The sequence below is a fragment of the Salvelinus namaycush genome, chromosome 4, assembly GCF_016432855.1.
Source record: "Salvelinus namaycush isolate Seneca chromosome 4, SaNama_1.0, whole genome shotgun sequence".
NCBI classification, from domain to species: Eukaryota; Metazoa; Chordata; class Actinopteri; order Salmoniformes; family Salmonidae; genus Salvelinus; species Salvelinus namaycush.
This window is the reverse complement of record NC_052310.1, coordinates 46,438,438-46,446,007: the sequence shown is the minus strand read 5'-3', so window position 1 is coordinate 46,446,007 and position 7,570 is coordinate 46,438,438.

The following is a 7,570-nucleotide window of genomic DNA, read 5'->3' as shown; positions in this document are numbered from 1 at the left end:
AGTTCTATTTTTGTTTCATCAGACGAGAGAACATTTCTCCAAATAGTACGATCTTTGTCCCCATGTTGTCACGCCCTGGCCATAGAGAGGTTTTTATTCTCTATTTTGGTTCGGCCAGGGTGTGACTAGGGTGGGCATTCTAGTTTCTTTATTTCTATGTTTTCTATTTCTTTGTTTTTGGCCGAGTGTGGTTCCCAAACAGAGGCAGCTGTCTATCGTTGTCTCTGATTGGGAATCATACTTAGGCAGTCCTTTTTCCCTCTTTCATTTGTGGGTTCTTATTTTTGCATTGGTTGTTATTTTGCCCTGCAGAACGTCACGTTCGTATTTTGTTTTGTTGTTGTCGGTGTTCATTAAATAAATAAATAGAATGAACACGTACCATGCTGCCCTTTGGTCCACTTCTTCCCATGACGATCGTGACACATGTGCAGTTGCAAACCGTAGTCTGACATTTTTATGGCGGTTTTGGAGCAGTGGCTTCTTCCTTGCTGAGCGGCCTTTCAGGTTATGTCGATATAGGACTCATTTTACTGTGGATATAGATACTTGTGTACCTCTTTCCTCCAGCATCTTCACAAGGTCCTTTGCTGTTGTTCTGTGATTGATTTGCACTTTTCGCACCAAAGTACGTTCATCTCTAGGAGACAGAACTCATCTCCTTCCTGAGCGGTATGATGACTGCGTGGTCCCATGATGTTTATACTGCATACTATTGTTTGTACAGATGAACGTGGTACCTTCAGGCGTTTGGAAATTGCTCCCAATGATGAACCAGACATGTGGAGGTCTGATTTTTTTTGATTTTCCCATGATGTCAAGCAAAGAGGCACTGAGTAATACATCCACAGGTACACCTCCAATTGACTCAAATTATGTCAATTAGCCTATCAGAAGCTTCTAAAGCCATGACATAATTTTCGGGAATTTTCCAAGCTGTTTTAAGGCATGTTTAGAGTGTGCAAAGCTGTCATCAAGACAAAGGGTGGCTACTTTGAATAATCTCAAAAATAAAATATATTTTGATTGGTTTAACACTTTTTTGGTTATTACATGATTTCATATGTGTTATTTCATAGTTTTGATGTCTTCACTATTATTCTACAATGTAGAAATTAGTAAATATAAAGAAAAACCTTTGAATGAGTAGGTGTGTCCAAACTTTTGACTGGTACTGTACATATGTCTATATTGTATATGTAACCAAAAGATAGTGATGTATCCTTATCAGTGTTGACTGTGTGTGAGTCATGTCTGTGAGATCAGTGCTCTCTGGGTGGCATCACATATACTCTTTAGGAAGGGCAGTGGCCTGGAGCCGCCGGTTTCCAGTGTCATCCAATGCTTGACTATAACTTCAGTTTTCTTGCTTAAAACACTACATAGTTCTTCTAAATATTATTACTCAAACTAGTTGGAAATCAAGTTCTGGCAAGGGCCGACTCACTTCCAACACTGCCTGGTGCATTTGTGTAAAATGATCTACTTTACTAGGAATAACCAAGCAAACGATGAAGTGCCATCAACTAAGCCGACACAGTTAAATGCTTTATATGCCAGTTATTTATGACCTAACAACACAACTTTATGGTTGTGGGAAAATGACAACCTAAGACATTCATCTCCACACTAGCATAAGGGTGGCGGCAGGTAGCCTAGTGGTTAGAGTGTTGGGCCTGTAACCGAAAGGTTGCTGGATCGAATCCCTGAGCAGACAAGGTAAAAAATCTGTCATTCTGCCCCTGAACAATGCACTGTTCCCTGGTAGGCTGTCATTGTAAATAAGAATGTGTTCTTAACTTAAGAACTTAAATAAAGGTTAAATACAAATTTAAAAAAGCATACCAGACAGAAATGGAAAATATTGATGCTTTGTTGTGTGACACTATAGTGGTGGTTTCTGTCATAGGTCTTGAATTGTAAACCACTTTGCCTTGTTACTTCCATTGTGGGGCTCCAACTCTACCCAAAGTGCATCTTAACCTGCCAGTAGTTATGGGATTCATAGATTAAGGGATTCTATGCTTGAGTAGAAACCCTTCGGTGTGATGTAGGCTGGCGTACAGTAGATAGACCACATGGATTTACCAGCCATGCTTTTGTATGTGGTCTCAAATGGCCCCCAAAAAATAATGTTTATTCACTGATGTGTGTTATGGTTATCTCTGTGCAGTAGTGGTCACGGTACTGGGTCGGCTTGGTAAAAGAGATTGAAAGTGAATGGTACTGTGATGTACACAGGACACTAACAGGATAGGAGACCTGGCTGATGCCAATACAAATCCTTTACTGATGTGGTAAACTGCAGTTGGCAACATGCCTCAGCATTGCTTCACATTTCAACTCTAAACATCAGTACGCAGTTTGAGAGGTCTTCCCTTATCCAGTAGCCTTTATGACTAGATTCAATTAGATCAAGCGTTAACCGGCGATAGCCGACACCCTCCTAGCTGATGTTTTGGAGGTGTTTGAGGTGTAACTGCATTGGAGCTGTCAAATTGGTGAGCCGCTGCTCTTGATCATTGTCACAAAACCACACACGTCCTACTCGCGTCAGAAGTCCAGAACAAGAAAGTGTAAGCTATAGAAATAATTACGCTAAAATTGAAACCATACACAAAATGCATAATTTGACCGAATAATTAGGAAGCGATCATAATTTCATCGAGTCTGTGAAGGAAGAAACCACATGGAAAAAGTGGCAAGGAAGTTTGGTCCCAATAACTGATTTCACCAAGTCAAATTAATTAATTTATTGTGTTGAGGTTTCATGATGCTTGTATTTAAACCAAAGTAGATAACATTAAGCTTGTTCTATACATCAGCTTGGGTCTCTATAAGCTTCAATATGAGGTCCTAAACCTAGCATGAAAGTGCATCCTTGTAGCTGTGTGGGTTAATATAGTCAAAATGTTTGCCTTCAGGTAAGTTGAGCCAATGGCTGAGTCAATGGCAAGTTGAGCAAATTAAAGTGCATGGCTTATGTTAAAAGTTTTGCCTGTGTTAAAATATGCTTAAAAAAATGTAAAAGACCAAAATGCGATAGTGTTTAATTGTTTTGGGGAAATAAAGTTTTAAACAGTTAGTGGTCATATTTTAGTCAGTACAGAAATTTGTTGGCGGATGAATTTACCCTGTCCCGCGGATCAATTTATCCTCCCCAAAAAGCTATATTTTCAGAACTGTAATGTATACATTAATTCTGATTATTTCCAGGGATACACAACATCCTGAAATATATGTAGATGTCCTTGTTAGAAAGAATACTATATTTCCCTTGATGGAGTGATGCTGACTGTAAAAAATGTCCCTAAATTACATTTCACATTACGGTGTCCAAACTTGTAATGGCTCTATGGGATTTCTCTCAATGCGACTCTGTGCAGCCAATGGCAATGTTTGCTTTAGGTATAATGCCAAGAGCCAATTGTGGATTGGACAGCTCTAACGTAATTCTACCTCTGAACCTGTAAAAACAACCGCTATGCGGATGTCGGCTAAAGCAGATCTGATTGAATAGAGCCCTAGATATCCCGGTAGTGGATAGAGCGAGGATGGGCAGACATGTCATCATTGCCCGACGTTATCCTCCAGTTGTGGGGATGTGGATGATGAAGGGCGATTTTCTATTCCATTTTTTTTTGCTTGGAAAGGTGACACGTAAAAAAGCCCAGCTTAACTCAGACACTATAATGGTTCTTAGGGACCTGAGCCACTGAGCTTGTGTCAATGATCTAACCTGTTTCACCATGGTAACCATGGTTTCACTGTACTGTAGCTGGGGGAAGTGAGGGATGGAGCGATATAGGAAGGTAGAGAGAGGGAAATTACACCCTTGAGTTTAGTCGTCCAAGCTGACGGCATCTGGGCAGCAAGTGGCAGGCTGGAAACTGGCCAACCTCAGGGCATGCCAGTTGTGGCCCTGCCAGAGAGTGAGCCAATCACATTTAGAGAAAGAGAGAGAGAGAGAGAGACTTCTGAGAGTGACTAGGCAGACCTCAAAGAAATCCAACACTGCAGCTGAGCCCTGTTCATGCTAGGAGTCTTTATCAACAAGACAGGGAAGGGAGCATGGATTAGGAGCTGTACAGTAGCATGTTGATGTACCAATTGGTTCTCAGATGGTCTAAATACTGTATGTAGTCCCTGTCTTAGGTCAGTTAGGACCACCACTTTATTTTAAGAATGTGAAATGTCAGAATAATAGTAGAGAGAATTATTTATTTCAGCTTTTATTTCTTTCATCACATTCCCAGTGGGTCAGAAGTTTACATACACTCAATTAGTATTTGGCAGCATTGTCTTTAAATTGTTTAACTTGAGTCAAACATTTCGGGTAGCCTTCCACAAGCTTCCCACAATAAGTTGAGCGTGACAGAGCTGGTGTAACTGAGTCAGGTTTGTAGGCCTCCTTGATCGCACATATTTTCAATAGGTTTGAGGTCAGGGCTTTGTGATGTCCACTCCAATAGCTTTACTTTATTATCCTTAAGCCATTGTGCCCCAACTTTGGAAGTATGCTTGGGGGATTTATCCATTTGGAAGACCCATTTGCGACCAAGCTTTAACTTCCTGACTGATGTCTTGAGATGTTGCTTCAATATATCCACAACATTTTTCTTCCTCACGATGCCATCTATTTTATGAAGTGCACAAGTCCCTCCTGCAGCAAAGTACCCCCACAACATGATGCTGCCACCCCTGTGCTTCACAGTTGGGATGGTGTTATTTGGCTTACAAGCCTCACCCTTTTTCCTCCAAACATAACGATGGTCATTATGGCCAAGCAGTTCTATTTTTGTTTCATCAGACCAGAGGACATTTCTCCAAAAAGTACAATCTTTGTACCCATGTGCAGTTGCAAACCGTAGTCTGGCATTTTTATGGCGGTTTTGGAGCAGTGGCTTCTTCCTTGCTGAGCGGCATTTCAGGTTATGTCGATATAGGACTCATTTTACTGTGGATATAGATACTTGTGTACCTCTTTCCTCCAGCACCTTCACACGGTCCTTTGCTGTTGTTCTGTGATTGATTTGCACTTTTTTGCACCAAAATACGTTCATCTCTAGGAGACAGAACACGTCTCCTTCCTGAGCGGTGTGACGGCTGCGGGGTCCCATGGTGTTTATACTTGCGTACTATTGTTTGTACAGATGAACGTGGTACCTTCAGGCGTTTGGAAATTGCTCCCAAGGATGAACCAGACTTGTGGAGTTCTACAATTTATTTTCTGAGGTCTTGGTTGATTTCTTTTGATTTTGAACTGCCTTGCAATTCACATAGTATACCTTAGAATAATGTCAGCACACCTCATATAATTATATTGGTTTTATTGAAAATGCATTTGTTTTAAGGTAAAAACAGTACAAAATGCATAATATTGCAAATCAATGAATTGCACTTCCTTAAGGTATAGCTATGTGTCTGTCCTTCAATATGCTACAGATGTAGGCTCTTAATTTGATCACTGTTTTGTTGCGGAGAACTTTCCTGCACAGCAAGAAATGTACACTTGTTGTGTATTTGAGGTTTAAAAAGGCTTCTAAAGTTTGTAATTTCCACTTTAAAATGTCAGACTTGATTTGCCCTAATGAAAAATCTATCAACCCAGACAAAAAAATGTATTAATTATAATCGACATAATAATTCACATTGCCTGTTTCTGCAGGTGTATTTTCCTTCAGTAGCAAACTGGCTCAAATTAGTTTCCTACATCTGTACAGTAATATTGAAGGACTTGGTAACCCAGTCAAGAAGAACACATGTGTGATTGAATCACTTGCTGTCAGCGTGACTTTTTTATGTGAGATTGAAATTATCATCCATAAATATTAGGTGCAATAAGTGGATGGTTTAAGTTGCTACATCAAATGAATCCATCTGATCCAAAGTCACTATTCGTCAAAGGCCTAGAAATATAAAGATTGAATACCCTACATGCTTATGTATACTGTAAATAGCCCTTCTTTATTGTTGTAAGTTCAGTGCATGGATTGCTTCTTCTGGGTCGTGAGTTGATTTCACCCCTAATGTAATCATATAGGAGATAGTAATCAAAGGTGTTCGGTGCTGATCAATGTTAATCAAAATTATTGGTGAGTTGCAGAATTATGGCATCACGTGAAGGACCATATGGTCTGTGATGATGATCAGTTGAGCCAAGTGAGTTAGAATTAAGCAATAAGGCCATTATACCACAGCTAAGGGCTGTTCTTTACACACAACGCAACACGGAGTGCCTGGATACAGCCCTTAGCCATGGTACATTGGCCATAGACCACGAAGCCACGAGGTGCCTTATTGCTATTTTAAACTGGTTACCAACCTAATAAGAGCAGTAAAAATAAATGTTTTTTCATAACCATGGTATACGGTCTGATATACTACGGCTGTCAGCCAATCAGCATTCAGGGCTCGAACCACCCAGTTTATAATGTGAAATGCATATTCCAGAGAGAATAGTGATGCATTTAGTCTTGTCCTTACAGTACATTTCCTTTCTGTGGGTTAGAGTAAGTTAGTGAGATGTTAACCTATGTGTAAGTGAAAGGCAATGACAGCTTGGTGCATGTGAATTGAGAAAGAAGTGTCAAAACCATGCTTACTTTTTCAACTGAAATTCAATAATATTTTCATAAAATAGTCTGCTGCATGTTGAACAACACAGTAATAAGAAACTTTAATGTGTTATATAATATAATCAACAAACTTTAATATGTTAAAATAAGTCTATATTTTTTCTATATGCAATAGTCAAAGCTTGGATTCAACACCTATTTATGCACATTGATGGATTAGAACAGCTTCGAGGAGAACTATAACCTTGACTATATCCTGTTTCTAAAAAAACAAAGCAGTCTAGGATCCCATATATCCCAATCTTCCTTTACATACTCCTGAAGTGCATGTCTGTGTGCAGAGAAAGAGAGAGAGCGAGACAGAGAGAAAGGGAAAGAAAGGGGAGAGAGAGTAACTGGGCTCTCTCAAGACTGGAGAGAAGAGGCAAGAAGGGTTCATGTAGAGTCGGTTCACTAATATAGTGTAATGTACTGTATATAACTTCTTCTTCCATGATGTTCTCAGTCTCCAAATGTTTGTGCTTTTCCAACAGGCTGATGTACGATTTAAGTATATTTTTAGAGAAACAGGCCTTCCACATGGGGATTCCTCTTTCGGTCAAGCAGAGACCAAAAAGGTGTGCCATTGGAAATCATTTTTAAAAAGTGTGAGAAACATTTGCCCAGTAAATAAATAATATCCATCTTCATATTGTGGGCTACCTTTCATGATGACAAAAATATATCCAGTCTCACCATGTAGTTCTGCTAACCTTTAGCCAGGGTATAAGTTAACCTTCTCCGGTTTTGAACCAAAAACTGAAGACTTGGCAGACTATAAACCTCCATGAGCTAAGATCGTTTAAAAAAAATCACCCATTGATTTCCAGTGCAGTTCCAACTGAGAATCCTGATTTAGATGATTTACTGTTATCAGATTATCCGTTCCCTGGAGCAGAACATCTACTGTTGTGATAGATCCCTTTGAGGGAAGATAGTAGATGTGTAAAAAC